Raw genomic sequence first — 16,187 nt, forward strand, 5'->3', positions numbered from 1 at the left:
ACTCATCTCTTCTTTTTGCAGTTCTGACCATATTTTTTCTCACGGCTTTCGGCAAGTCCCTCAGGTTTCCTGATCCTCAGATTCCCAGTCTGTAAAATCAGCCTTGCAGCCTTTTGTCGTGTCCTGCATAGGGGAGCATTAAAGATTGATTCATTCTTGTTTGAGAATTGCTGTGAAGATGAAAACTGCGGTATAAATTCTGCCTATTGTTCCAGTGGCCTCCTGATTTCAAAGGCTGCCAGGGTTAAAGTGGTAGGAGACTGATTTAAGTGGAAATCAAGACAGACTGTGGCTGATGCTGGAGCCAGGCAGAACATGTTCACCAGCAGCGGACTGAATGAGAATGATGCACAGAAAGATGATACATAAAGCTCTTCGATACCATAAAGATGCACATAAAAAAAAAACTCATTACTGCACTCTCTAGCCACAGCTCTTACAACTCTATTGGGCTCTGGCAGTAGTGAGAAACATGTTAATGAAACAGAACAGTATCTGGACCATCTGGGAAGGATATCGTGTCAGGTCGTATGATGAGATACACAGACATCCTTTGGAGTTTGCCAAGAGCGAGACAATAATATGCATGCTTATAATAAAACCCCTGCCTTTGCAAGCAGATAGCAAAACATCAGAGGGGCAAAGAGGTGGAAAGAAAAGCTCACACTGTGACACACAGCCGGTCTGTCAGCGCTCATCAAAGAAGCTGGCAAACGCTCTGTCAATGTCTTTCATAAAACCTATCAGGGTAAGAAAAGAAGTGAATACCAGAACGACTGATACCAAAGTGCCTACCTAGGTGAGAGCCAAAGTACAAAATCATTAATCCAGTCCCCCAGGAAGGTGCAGCGGCTTGTTCCTGTGGCCAGGAAACCTGGGCAAGCACAGAGTCTGCAAACTTTCACTCAGATTTTCTCTTTAATAATTGGAACATTGAAGTTAAGGGAGTTAATTAATAACCCTGAAAAATGCATCATTAATTAAAAAGCTGCACTGAAGCATTGAAGTCCACGTGTCTTGTGTGCTCAGGGTGTGGGAGATGATGCTTGAGACAGAGTCCTAATCTTGACCGATTGAACTCACTGCGAGTCTCAGGAGACTCCACAGCAGCACCAGAAGGAGCTGGGGATGACAAGAGCCAAGCGCGCACGTGCCACCCTTGCACCTAAGGGAGCTGGAAGTAAGTGGGAGGGCTGGAAAACAGGCTGTGAGCAGCAGCTGCGTTTGGGAGCTGACCCGAAATCCAACGAAATCTGTGGAAATCACCATACAGCAAGCAAAGCACACCCTAACTCAGGTGTTACAGTGCTGCTGCTGTCACTTATTTGTATCACAGCTGTGTCGACTGATAACGTGACCCACAACAGAGCAGGACCCACTGCACTGGGTGCCGAGCACGGGCTTAGCAAGAAGGAGCCCTTGCCGCAGGGCCGGCGGGGATGCGGTGGGCGATGGCAAGGCCATATGGGGGGGGTCTGGAGAAGGCACCTGAGCTGCCGAGGATGCGCAGGGTGGTGGGGCCTGACGGGGCAGAGGCAGGACCTGCTGCGGGCAGCGCTGCCTCCTCAGTCCAGCCACCGGCGGGACGCCCACGTGCCCCGCAGGCTCGGGGAGCAGTCGCGGGCAGCCCCTTCCGGCAGGCTGTCAGTGCTGGGGCCGAGGACGAGATGGAAACATATGGAAAAATGCTGCCGGAAGGGCGAGAAGTTGCATGTGACTCTGGATGTTATTTTACTCCGCGGTTTCCCGGCGATCCAGGCTGCTTTGTACCGACACAGTGTGCTGGAGCAGCCTCCGCAGAGTGCAGAGGAGCAGAGCGGAGCAGGACGGCCCTGCCACCCGCCAGCTCCCCCTGCGCTCCATGCAACAGCCCTCTCCCTCCACAGATTCAGAATAATGATCACAATTAATTAAAACGTCACCCTTCTACATTGCCTTTCACTCACAGCATTTTATAAGCATTACCAAACAAAGCTTCCTCAGCCCGCTGCCAGGTACGAGTGATTGTTAGACCCGTTTTCTGGCTGGGTAAGCAAAAGCCTGGGGAGATGAAGGGCTGACGGTTCCCAGCCTCGCATGAGCGGCCAAAGGGGCAGGGAAGGGCCGGGACGCCTCTCCTGAATGCTTGCTGTGGCTCACCTGCGAGCGCCCGGTCTTTCCGGCCCAGGTGTGCTCCCAGAAGGGTGCCCAGCAGCTCTGGGCATCACTGGTGCCCACCACCGTGACACGGGGGCTTCCCCAGAGTGACAGGGCGCCTGCACCCGCAGCAAAGGAGCTGCTCACCGGGTCAGAGAAATGGCACCTGTGGCTGGCGTGATGGTGCAATAGCCGTGTCCTGACTCCCTTGGGTATGCTATTGCAAACAGCATTTCCAAGTGCTGCTGCATTGCGCTCCCGCCTCCCCTCCTGCCCTGCCTGGGGCTCCTTGCGAAGGACCAGCGGAGCCGCAGACAATTTGCACAAGGTCACCAGGGAATTTTTTCCAGCTGAGGAGTGGTACTGAGGAATCCCTGTGCTGCCTTGTCCCCTACCAGCTAGGTCACGCGGCTTGGGTACAGGTAAGTGAACAGGCCAAGCTTTTTATCATCTGGAGAAAGGATGATGATCAGGGTCAAGTCACTGGAGTGACTGTTCATAGTCAAGTTGTCTTTTTAGATTGCTAGCTCCAAGTTTTGGCCCAGGTGTTGTAGCATATAAAATCTGACATAAATTTATCACAGAAAAGCTGCCTTTGGGCACTCTCGTGTCAACTGTCAGCACTGCACAGTCATTTAATGTTTCCTGTGGGCTTCCAGGGTAAACACTGCTTTTATGTAACATACCTACGCACATGCACATATGTGCAGGAGGACTGGGGAACAATTTTGCTGAATTCTGTGTGGGAAATTAGTCTACCTGAATGCCATGTTGAATTTCATTGCACTCATATCACTGCACATCTGGCGCAGCTGTGGCCCTCTCTGGCAGCCCTCCTGCGTGTGCATCCTGCAGCAGCTAGGTGGAAAAGGCCTGCTGTTTGCACTGCTGAGTTCTGCTGCCCTCTCCCTCCCTAAGAGGCTTTAGATGATATAATACACAGCACTGTTTCATTTGCTACTGGTTTTTCATCCAGGAAGATAAATGATCATGAAGACTCATTTTGTTTTCCTCTGAGCACAGCCTGCTCCATGTACAGTGAAGATGAATATGCAGGCAAGCCACTCATATCAAAAAACATCTAGGCAACCATTCACAGTATTTTAAAAACTCCCTGCCTGATACTGTAGTCGCAATTGCCACTGAGCAGCCTATAAACAAAATAAGCAAATACAATACCACTGAGAATCAGGAGAAGAAAGTGATAGTAATGCTTGCTATTCTACAACCATTTTAAAAGCCAAAACAAACCAACCAAAATTGTTTTCCTAGTTATCTTTGCATCCTTGTCCCTAGGCCTTTCCCATAAGGTACTTAGCGGAAATGAAAGCAATAGTTTTAGATGGATAAATCCACAGAAATGAAAGGAGAATGATCTGCTTTCTCTAGGTGCCCAAATTCTACATCAGTCTATATGGTGTTTGAAAACCATGTGGGAAGATCATACGCTCTTAAATCCAATAGGATTTTAAAATGACATTTATTCACTTCTATAGAGTTTTTTCATATGGGATTTCAGAGCCCTTTATATGAGAAGGTGCCCCCTTTTCTCCTCTCCTCTCCTTCCTTTGTGCTTGTCTTTTCACCAGCACAAAGCTGAAGTGAACAATAGTACACACTCTGCTTTACATCCCACAACATCCAGGAGACTGAGGAACAAAGAATAAGTACGAGTCTGAGGGGATAAAGATAGAAAGTTCAGCGCAATGGGCAACTCGGTCTCCAGTGGAAAGTTCTGGTGCGAGCGCAATAAGGTTCATTTTAAGAGCCAAAGAAAATGTGTTCTGAAAACGGGTTCTGATGTGAGTTGGCTATAAAATCCAGACTGAGTCACTCTGCCTCTCTGAGTTGCATTTTCCGCAGCTGTAAAATGGGGCTTTGGCCCATAAGCCTGGGTGATGGTTTTATAAGGCATTATAAAGGGCTGCAAGGAAGATAAACAAATAACTTTGCTTTTTTCATGTGGGAAGGCAGGAGCAAAGACAGAAGGGAAAGAAGCAAATACACTGAGTGGGAGCGTGGGGACAGGAGTTGGGACAATTTATTAATTTGGTTTCCCTCTCATTCTGGTAAACAATCTACAGCTGGGTAAATTCTCTTTTTGATCTGTCTGTGTCTGACGAGCGTTTCCTAGTGTTGGGCCCTGGCTGACTGCATCTGCCCAAGGCTGCGTTGGGTTGTCCTGCCTACCAATAACCCTTCCAGTGGTGGTCACCCTTCTTTCTCCCATCTCAAAATGCGGAGTGTGGCTGGCTGTGAACTGCTTTGCCCCGTGAGAGTGTTGGGGATTACTGGGACTTTACACTCTGCTTTTGTGTCCCAGATGTGCTACGTGAGACGTGCCTTTGGTTCAAGCCTCCAGGGGTTTTCCAGCCTAACCTCATCAAGCCTACGTCCAGCTATAGAGAAGCTGTGAACCCCTACAGACCAGTCGCACCATTGGCACCGGGGTCCTCGACCCTCTGAATAACCCACGGACACTGAATATCTCTGCTGAACCAAAATGCCTTCAGCTTCGGTGCATGTGGGGCTGTGGAGCTGTAGTACCCCTGGCGGTGGGATTTTGGAGGGCTGCTACCCCAGCCCTCCACTCCTCCACCCCATCCTGAAGAACAGCCCCGGGAAACGTGCCCTTTCCCCAACCGTTTTGTTATAGAAGGGAAAGGAAAACTGCTTTTTCCCCAACTCAGATCCTCATCTTGAGACCTCTGTGTAAGGCATGAGGCCACCAACGTGACCTGTGAAAAGAGGGAGACGGGAGTGGGGCAGATCAGAGCCCCAGCAAAGTCATGTGGGGAAGGCAAGGTCATGGTTTTGTCCCCTTCTCTCTGAATCTCTGCGAAATCATGTCCTTGCCTGCTGCTATAATCACTGATTACATGCCATTTGCCTGTTGTATTAAAGCTGCTTGCTTAATTAATATCATTTTAAAGGGCGGTCTTGGCATGAGGGAGACAAGCTGTTTTGAACTCCAGTAAACACATTTAGTATGTGATCATCGTAAGCAGCTCCTGCAGCCTTGCTGCGGCGAGCAAGCAGAAAGCAACCTGAGTTAATGAACTGTGTTTTAACCACCTGATGCTGGTCAGAGCTTTGATCCATCAGGTCTGAGGGCTGCGTGGAGGAGGGGAGGCAGAGTGCTCCTGCATGCTCCCCGGCAACGTCGAAGCTGTTAATCAGGCTGCTCTGCAGTCTGCTGCAGCGTTTGCTTTATTAAAGCTCCCTGCTGCCTGCACACGTTCTCTGGCACAGACAGCGAGAGGCAAGCAAACACGCACCAAAGTGCAGAGCACTCGCTGCTGCATTGCAGAGTTTACTGGCATAAAGTGATGGGGGTAGGTAAGCACAGGTGGAGGCTCGCGTCCTCCCTCAGCCTGCCTGGGGCTGCGATCTCATGGATTTCTCTAATATGGGTTTGAAGAGGGCTGGGGGCAAAATACACACATTTTGGGCTCTCTTTCCAGCTCTTAAGTGTCTGGATATCTGGCTTTGCTGTGTGGTCTGTGCTGTTTAATGTGTTTTTATTCAGGGTTATTCTGTAAAACTAGAAATTAATTTCCTTTGAGGTACTCAATGGGGTAAGCATAATTTTATTTATTATTGTTGTAGACTTACCTCACCTTCGTCAAGAGGCCTTCTGTAAGGATGAGGATGGCATTGTGCTGTGTGCTATTGAAGTATTCAGAGTAAATTCATCCCCCTTTCAAAGAGCTTATCGCCTGAGAATTAGAGACTTTCTGGTTTTCCTATAGGTTGTCTCATATAAAAGCTTGAGCCGGATGAAGTCATTTTCTCGTAGTAAGTTGTAGGTGATGAATGCACCCCCACAACAAATCCATCTGTGGGGCTATGTTTTTGTTTTTTTGTTTTTTTTTTGTGCCAGTACAGAAATATTTGATTATCCAAATCATTTACTGAGGTTTAATACCAAATAGCTGGTCTGTTTAGTAATGTCTGTAACCGTGTTGGATCTGTTGTTTTCAACAGACAGTTTTTCTGGAAGAAAGCTGGTATTTGCTTAAGAGTTGTTAGGCACTTCTAACCTACTGCTATAAATATACATGTGGAAATTTAATTATAATAATTTTATTCTTTGTGAGCAGCTGATTCAGGATTTCTTACATACCTGAGGAATGTAGTGGGAAACATTTCAGCTGATTTTTTTTTTTTTTTTTTGATGGAGCAAAGATGGCTCAGATTTCTTTTCCCTATGTGTTTATCAGTGATAACAATACTGCAGTCTTTGCCTTACTCAGCTTGTGTCTAATTGCAGAGCATTTGGCAAAAGGATTCCTGTGCAAGGTCTTGATTTGAAGTTAAACATTCACCTATACTCAGCTTTGTTAACATGTCAGATGAGCAGCAGTTACAGTCTAAGAGAGAGCTGTTCATTTTGGGGCCTAGAAGAAGGTGGGCTTGCGTTAATACGATCCGAGAATTTGCAGCTTGGGAGAGTCTGGGGGCAAGAAAATATTGGAGGCTTCCTTTCAGCAAAAAGCCAGGGTGGTTCAGCACAAGCGTGCCATCTGTGGATGCACTGGTTTTTGACAGTCTGCTGGGACAAGCCAGCCAGCAGGCCTGAGTATCATGGGAATTAAAGCTCAGTGTTCATACCGCAGCTTAATTGTCGACTGTGAACGTCGTCTGGGGAAAAACACAATTTACCCGAAAAGAGCTACTGGGGCTTGACTCCTGGAGCTGCTGAAGATCCCTCAGTTCCAACAAAAACTGGTGGGAGCTCTGGGTGCCAAGTACTTTTGAAAACAAAAAATCTTCCTCTCAAGATGAAGACCGCAATAGAGCCAAATGCGATTTTGTTTGTCTTTTAACCTTGCGCGTCTCAGTTTTCTTACCAACAAAATGATATTTTGCTTCCTTTAGGGAGTTTCAAGGGTTAATTAAAGATAGTATAATCTTAGGAGTCCTGCAAGGAAGACATTGGGAAATGACACAGTTGTTATGTTCTGAAATTGCTCAAAAATGGCCACTTTCTCATCATTTAAATCCTGCTTTAATTCACTTCCTCCAGTGACCCTTTCAGTGTTAATCCACCACAAGAAGTGTTGCAGTTTTAATTAAAAAGGAAATCTCTATCTCACTAAGCTTAGTCTGCCATCTGATCATGCAGTATGGTTTATGAATAGTATTATCTGTCTAATTTACATCACAAAACCACGACTTAAGCAAGGCAGAATACACTGGCAGCAGTCAGTAAATAATAATTCTGCTCTAACCAAAATCACCGATGTTTTAAGCAAAACTCTACTGTAAGAATGGAGATGTGAGCACATCACACAGCGTTGCACATGAGAGTTACAGGGACACATAGACCTCAGTGGGATACCTCATTAAAATGAAATCTCTAAATTGAGTCTGGAATAGCTTCTGAAAATATATGCTCAACCACAAGATTTGGATTTGAAGCAGGATTTACTGGATTAAATTATTTGGCTTCTGGTATAATGAAGGCTAGTGGTCCCTGCTGACCTTTAAAATCTATGATCTTAAATACTAGCAGTGGTTATGTCCCAGGTCACTCAGAACGCCATAAATCAAATAGTCCGGTGAGCTGCAAAGCCATGAACTGCACTGAGGGCCTGCACAGAGCAAATATTCACACTGCACTGACTAACATGCCCAAGTCTTTCCCCAGCAGGCAATGGGATCAGTGCAAGCCTTGGCCTTCCCCAGCAGGCAATGGGATCAGTGCAAGCCTTGGCCCAGGACTCTGGAACAAATCTCCTCTTAGTTGTTCTTCTGGTCAGGTGAAGAAGTAGCTGTCCCAGGGCAATGTGAGCATAAAGAAAAGCAGAAGAAAAACCTCGCTGTTTAGATCCCAACAGCACTGACATATCAAGACAGGGAACGTGATCTGGGAGTCCCTGAGCGAGAACAGAGCCCTAATGGGAGCACAACAACTCTTTTCAAATTGCTGTCAGATTTTTAAAACACTGTGGGAGGAAAGCAGTGGGGGAAAGAAGAGGAGAGAGAAACTGGATCTTCTATTCCTTATTAGAAGGACAAGAAGAGAGGCACAGGATCTGTGTCACACTGTAAGCGCTTTACCTCAAAGGAAGGTGAACCACACCTGTCAGAAATTAAATGTTAATGCATCGAATCATGTCCAAAAGCACATAAAGCTCAAGGGACATCTTATGATACCCTTTGAAAACAAGATCTAATTTAAGTCATTTGCATACCCTGTTACCCAATCCTGCAGATTAGCATTAGTGGGTTAATGTGCTGCTACCACCAGACTCCCCTGAGGTTATCAGAAAACCCTGTTCAATGAAGTGTTGACCCTGAATTTAAGTGCCTAGTCAGGGAAAGCCAGATCAGACTATGTGGTCTTAACTGTGACCCAGTCTGGGATGCACTGGAGTGGCAGCAACCTTTGGTAGAAAGAAACAGTAAATTGATTTTGGTGAGAACCTCATCAATCCCTGATCACTGTGACCCATGGATCATTAATCTCATTAAAAAGTTCAAGCTCATGGCAGAAGTAATAACAGACACACAGAGAGTGTGTAAATTAGATATGCTTTCACAGATTTGAATGGGGCTGACTTGCCTCCCTGAGGAAAACTCCAGTTCTTAACTGGGGAAACTCTTCACTGACTCTAGCTGAACTTCAGCCATTTACTCTGTGTCAGATGCAGTCTTTTAGGCCTGTGTAAAGTATCTGGCCTGTTACTGAGCTGTGTTTATGATACTCACATTAGGGAAGGAAGATCCAAATCAATGGACCTAAAAAATCACCTCTTAATGTTGTAGTCTTCCTACAATAGACCTCTCCCGCCTGAGCTCTTTAGGTGAGATGATTGGCAAATAGGCTAGGAAATGCATTTGGGAGCAACCCCGATTTTCTGCATTTCTATGAGTCCCAAGGAATATAGGGAGACTGTATTGTTTTGGTGAATGAGATGTGCGAAACAGCAGAGAAAGCCAGTCCATGTTGGTCCTTGTAGCTGTGGCAGAGCTTATTGTATCACTGATCTAAAGGTTTTGTTGTCTTCAGCGTGGACTTTGGTATTAAAAGGGATGAATTGTGAGCAGTCTTACTCTTTTCTGTAAGATGCCAGAATTTGGGAGGGGTAATTGCTTAATGTCGCCTAGGCTATTTCTTGTTACTACACCTGCCGAGTGTGTGGCCAAGCTGCAGAGAGATGCAATCCTACGAGATGGTGTGAGCCAATCTAATGGCTCACTGCAGCCGGAGGCGGATGTCCCACTCTCCCCCTACTTTTTGCATTTCCAGCTGTGTACATCTGCCGCTTGCCTTGTGTCTGATCTGGCACTTGTCAGACCCATCTGTGACACAGTCATTTGTTAATCCAGAAGAAACCTAACCCAGCAAAAACAAAATAGATAGTTTTCTCCTGGCTTAAGGAGTTGTATGAGCTCATGAGTGGGACTGATGAATGTCCAGGCCAGTACAAGAAAGGTGGGGGGTGAATGGTCAGGAACAGGAATGAAGAGAGGAAAGAAATTTGAGAAGGTAGCTGGGTTGTGATACCACCCCCTTGGCAGCAACAGATAGTTAAGATAACTCACCTGCTTGTGAAACAGCAGCCTATGGGGCAGCAGACTGAAATGCCATCACTACACAGATGATACAAAGATCGGTAACACATTCCCATTGCATCCAGTCAGTCCAGGGTCCCAGTCTTCCAATGACAAGATAAGCAAACCAGTGGAGTTTAATCCAGATGAGGTGTTCTTAGTCAATTGACTAACAACAATCATCTATGCTACAGCCGTGTTATTCCACTTCCCAGCACCCATCTGAAGCAAGCTAAATAACTACCTCTGCAAAGAAAACTGGGGGCATTTGGCAGGGTTTTTCTCTCAAGGATCTGCACACTACAGACACCACCTACACAGACCTGGGCACATTCACTCCTTCCACCCAAGATGTTTTTTCAGTGCCCCTAGGCTTTGTAACCATGCACACTGCAACATGGGCACAAATCGCACTCAGGTGTGCTCACAAACCTCCTAGATGGCATGCTATAACCATATAAATCTGGGGAGCTTTGAAACAATTCTTTCATTAGTTGACCACTTATGTTTTTCTTGTGGATGTTCTGATTAAAAAAAAAGACAAAAATTTGTCAGATACAGAAAGAAATTTAGGACTTCCAGATTTCCATGTGTTTTGAACTGGCCAAGACCCAGGCTTGTGCTGCAGGGAGGATGGTAGGCAGTGGCAAGGAGATGTTAGGTCAGCTTGGTGCTGTGGGTTTTGCCTGCAGCACTAAGCAATTTGACTTCAGATTCATCTAAATAAAGGCTGTACATGTAAAGACCTGTGATGCCAACCATTGTGCTGGTGCGTGTTGACATACATGCCCCGTTAGCTTGAGTTGTACCAGTTTGGGGCTGATATGCCATAACAGTGCACTTTGTACTGCACTGTCACCTGGGACTGGAGCATCATGCTGCCTCTGGGAGGCCTAGGGCCTTGATAAGCTACCTGGGGGAGGTGAGACTGGGGGACTCATTCACCCCTTCCAACCTCATTGCCACATTCAGAACAAGTGGAGGAACCCTAAACACGAAGTCATGCCTCTGGCATTCACCCTAGCTCTGGTAGCTGTCTTGCTTAAGTTATGTTTACTTGGGAGCTGAGAGAAGAAAGTTATGTTTATGTATGACTATGTTTAGGAAAGATACGCTGCATGATGGTCACCTTCCTTGGCAGGCAGGAGACAGGCAGCTCAAGGGAAGGGACGGAAAAGGCTCATCTCACCCCACACCTTGGGTACCACACACGTGCACACATACACACAGAGGGAAGAGCAGCCTCTTTCCCCAGCAGCCTTCCATCGTTGTTTGCCAACAGCCACATCCAGGCCCCAGGAGCACTTCCTTATAACAACGTGCTATGTCACAGCTTGGCTTGCTGGCAGCAAAGAGCCAGGCACATAATTGGGGCAACAGTAGTGCACAAACACCATCTGGACAAATTTGGCTCTAACAGGCATCTGTGTGTAGCCATCCATAGCCCTAGTTTGAGCTGGGCTTGCCTACACCCCCATGGATGATGCGTTTTCTGTGGTGGGACTCTGACATCATGTGCTGAAGAAGCAATGGCAACAGAAGCAGTTGTAGCAGGCACAGGTGCTGTGTTTTTGCAACAAATGTAACAGCACCTGCACGTGTTTATAGGGCTTGGTCACTTTGTCAGAAGGACGCTGGTGTGTCCTCCGTTGTGCATGGGATGAGTGCGTGGTGGTGATGACCCTGCTGCTAGGGAGGCCTCAGGTGCTTGCCCCTAAGTGCAACAGCAGTGGGGACTGGTAGGACGCCAGGTCTGTTCCAAGAGCACTGTAGTGTGGTCATGGCTCATCTGTCCCCAAGGGACAGAGGCCAAATCATACAAGTCAGCCAGGGCACCAGAATTTGCTCCAGGTGTGAGCTGCAAAGACAGTACCAATGTGTCTTTTGTATCCTCTAACAGGATCTCAGTACATAAGAGTATATTTGAATACAGCACACAAATCCAAGGCTTAATCATGGATGCAGGGAAGCATATCAGATCACTACTTCCCAAACGGTTGAATTAAATGTGCAATGCCGAATGTTAATATTAACCTATAAACTGAATGCTTTGGAAAGTACCTGTTCATACCAAAAAAACTCCTAAACGAAACACTTCAGCTGTAGAGTTCTTGGCACAGAACTCATTATTCCAAAACTTGCTTTCCCAGTTAGCTGGAAAGAGCCTGGTTGTTTTTACCCTTTGGACCACATTTTAACTTCTGTAATAATTTTACCTGAGATAGGCTCATGATTAAAAATTTCTTTAACAATGCTATGACTATACGCTGATGATACTGCCTGCATGAAAGTAAATTTTCACTTAATTGGGTGTAAATTTAGGAAGAGCCTTTTAAAAACCCATGAGCAATTCAGCTGGATTGTCTCTGACTGGTATGATTTACAGCTGCCACATGAGGTCATTGTGTAGAGCCATGTACTTTATTTAAATGTAAACATATAAATGTAAACTTAGACGAGACTGTAAGTCCTGAGTGTGCTTACATCATAACATGATCCCAGGGCCTCTTTTGTATCATTTAATCACTCTGGCTGGGACACGACTAGCCCGTGGCAGCCCTGTACATCATCAGACATATCTGCCTAATCCCTTCCTGACTGAAGTGTACACTGTGTGATCCCAAGCTATAGCCAGCAAAATGAACAGAAATCACATAGTTCACAGGTACAGCATGCCTAAATCTGCAGTCACATTGGTGCTTTCACCTAGCTATTGATGTTTTTATCTATAGCCTGCATAATAACTGCCCTGCCTTCACAGGCAGTGGGACATGGAATTAAAGAAGTTCGGGAAAATACAGCCTATGAGGGAACACCAAAAAAGTTTAAGTTGTTTTGTTTAGAGAAAAGCTGGCTGGGGGAGGAAGGATCTCGGAGGAAGGTCTTCAAATATATAACAGGTTGCTGCAGAGAGGAAGGAGTAATCTGTTCGCTGTAGGTGCTATGGGGAGGACAAGAAGTAACGTGCTTGAACTGCGGTGGGGTAGGTTATAGTTAGATAGCAGGAAAAACTTTCTATTGGTAAGGAGATGAGGGACTGAAACAGGTTATCTCAGGAGGACACAGCATTTCCACCATTTCACCAAATGCTTGTTGGACGTGTCATAGGCAGGGGCAGGGCATCAGCGTAGCCATGGGCAGGTGGAGATGGCCTTGCTCTGAAGGGAGGAGAAGAGCCACAGTGCCTGTGAGCAGACCCCAGGACACCACTGACAACACGTTGCTTCCCCCCCTCTGTAAATCATTGTCTGACACAGGTATCGTTCGTTCAGATCTGCTGTCTGTACACAACCATGGAACCGCAGAGCAGAGAGAAGAACCTGGGTGATTTTATTCTTAGTTATCTATTCTGACCACTAGACTACAAATACCACGGTACTCCTGCAACATGACATTAAAGCCAGACTAATAATGACTTTTCACCACCGTACCATACAATACAGAGGTGTTGGCAGCAACGGATCCAAGCCCTAGGGGACCACGAGGAGCCTTAATTAGCAGGTGTGGATTTTTCTGGGTGGAAGTGATTTGGTGGGCTAGAAGGGTATTCTTAGAGTCCTCCCACGAATTCGACTGTAAGCAATAAATGATCTTTGTACCATCGTTTTTGTGGCAGGTCATATTTTCATGATGTCAAGCATGCTGCTGTCTTTTCTGTAATAAAGCTCGCCTAATCAAAACAAGTCGGAGCTTATCTGAGCCCCTAGCCGGAGATATCTCTGTGGTGGCTACAGAGCTGTGTTTCCTAGCAACCTAAAACGCATTAGACAGGGCTTTGTCGACATTTATCTGTAACACCCCCCCCCCTCCGTTTGAATAATGTTATGGGTGTGACATAAACTGACAAAAGCCAGGAAATTCAGAGCTGGGGCTGATTTTTCTAGCCTTGCTGCTCATCACGGTGAAAAACAAAAGGCACAGTCATGTGAGCGAAGAGCAGCGCAAACCAACAGTTCTATTTCCTGGCTTTTGTCCCAAATGAAATGCCATTTAAATGAGGCGCTTGGTATTAATTTCCTCTGTTTAAGACAGGTTTAATGCCCATGGTAGGTAGCTTGTACAGTGCTGTCAGCTTCCCCCCAGCCCCCCCTCGTCCTCTGAGGGGTCAGCTTGCGTGAGTAAAGAGGTATCTCAGCGTCTCTGTGGTCTTTGGTTTCTCCATAGTGGAACGAGCTTTCAGGTCCTTGTCTTCAAAGATGAAGGCTGTGAGCTTGCTCTATGCAGAGCCGTCACCGAGTCCTCGGGCAGTAAAGATGCTCCGTCGCTATGAATTCAGGGTGAACCTGGTGAGGACACACAGGTAAAAGACACTTTATCCTGCTACTAGACTCCCAAACTCTCCAAATAATTTTATAAATAGGAGGATGCCTTTTATAGTTTTCAAGGAATTCTTGGTACAAGAACTTGGAATGGATCTTGTTATAAAGTGTTACGAAAACAAAAGGTCAGGAGAAAACAGAATTAATTTATTGTTTTTTTTGACACGGACCAAAAATACACTGAGGATTGATGAGCAGTCCGTAAAGCGACACTTCAGCAATGTCTTTTATTTTTCCACTTGTAGCAATAGGAGTGTTTAAAATCCCACAGCTTTTGGAGCGTTTGTGCAGGAGACTGAAAGACGAAGGGAGGGAGGAACTAGCGCTGCTGCTGATTGCCACTTCAAATTCTTGGGGAAAAAGTCCTCTGGAAATGAATGGGAACTGATCACCTCCCTGTAGACTTCTTGAGTCATCTCACAGAATTTAACAGAACATAATTCTTTTTCTGCAGATCACTATAAAATGGCTTAAAAGTGCTAGAAAAGAAATATATGTTAAATTCCACAAACCAAGTTATCAGCTGGGGCAAATTAACTTAATCTAAAGACTTCTGTGCTGCTCTTTGAATGTACACCAGCTCAGTCTCTAGCTATATAGGTTTTTACGATTATATTTACAGTGCTTTACTGGTTTCATTTCTGCATCTTGCACGCAGAAATAAGGGCTTCTTTCTTTATATTTGCTTTGAGGCCCGATATGAAGGTTTTATCCCCAGGTAAATTTTCCCAGGCCAGTTGTGAAACCTCTGAAATGGTTCATAGAGAAAGTTCTGATGAAACTTAGCTATAGCTAAATACTCTAGTGTTGTGAGGGAAAATCCTCTGAATCGCTGTCAGTGGGTGAGCAGCCGGGCTTTCATCCCCTGCATTCTTCACTGTAATCTTCATTAACATAAGAGTTGGTGTTTTGCTCCTCACTCATGGATGCCATACTGTCTGAACACCAAGGGCTTCTTGGAATAAAGACGCTTCCCCAGGCCGTTTCTTTAGCGAGCGTATCATGAATATATACGCCACGTATATCACAATGGAGAATTACTATGCACAAGCTTTTGAAAGAAACAGAAGCAGAAGGAGGTTCTTGCACTTTCTGCCAACGCCATCTTTACTGTCCATCCGTTTGTCCTCCATGGAGTCTCTGCACCAGTAAAGGCGGCATTATGCGCGCTCAGAGGAGACAGCGGGAGCCCCCGCGCACCGGGGAATGCCCCTACTGTCCCGTGGGCTCCCTATAGAGACCCCTGCGCTCACAGGCCCCATGTACCAAAGCTTGTTTTCCATAGGGGAGTGTAAGAGGAAAAGGGATGAGATCCCACAGCTGTACACAGATTAGTGGTACATTCATGCCCATACACTGAGGTGGATAAAATAGCCACGTTTTTCCCCAAAGTGCTTATTTGTAATGCATGCCTGACCTCGCTTAACACACTTAAAATATTTAGCAAACATTGAGACAAATAGAGAATGTGGGGAGGGGATAAAACTAGCAGATATAATTGAATGTACTTAGCAATTATAGGAGCTTTACACAGCTGTATCATATTCTCTATGGATAATACAGCTGGGAAAATACAGTTAGTGTTTTAAAATATCTAGGGATTTCTGTTATGAGATAGTTATAAGTACCTGCCACATCTTTAATATAATTTTAAATAGTCTCAGTTCAATTAAAATATCTTTTCTCTAATAAATACTAACAAAATGCATGATAAAATGCTGTAAAATAGAAAACACTTTTAGTTTGTCATTTTGTCAGGACTCAGCTGAGTAGGCTCTCAGTCTCTGTTTGGGAACTGAGGTTTGCCTTGGGAAAGCTGCTGACTACCAAAGGGAGGTAGATTAATATACAGAAGACAGAAGTCTCTCTGATTGACAGAGGTTGAAATGCCAAATATGAGCAAGGAGAGAGAGGTTGCTGTAACTGAGGATAATGTGGTCTATTAAACTGGAAGAAGACCTTTAAGACTAGAGAAAAAGTTATGTGTAGTATGCAGTATATATATGTTGTGCATATATATATATATGCATGTATATATACACAGTAGTATATACATTACATTCATTCATATGTGGATTTTCAATGTTGTCTGGTTAGAGCAAAAAGTTTAGTTCATAAAAAAGAACATTTTATGACAAAGGTTATCTCAGAAATATTTGCCCCTTACAT

Source organism: Apteryx mantelli, chromosome 4 (assembly GCF_036417845.1).
Source record: "Apteryx mantelli isolate bAptMan1 chromosome 4, bAptMan1.hap1, whole genome shotgun sequence".
Lineage (NCBI taxonomy): Eukaryota > Metazoa > Chordata > Aves > Apterygiformes > Apterygidae > Apteryx > Apteryx mantelli.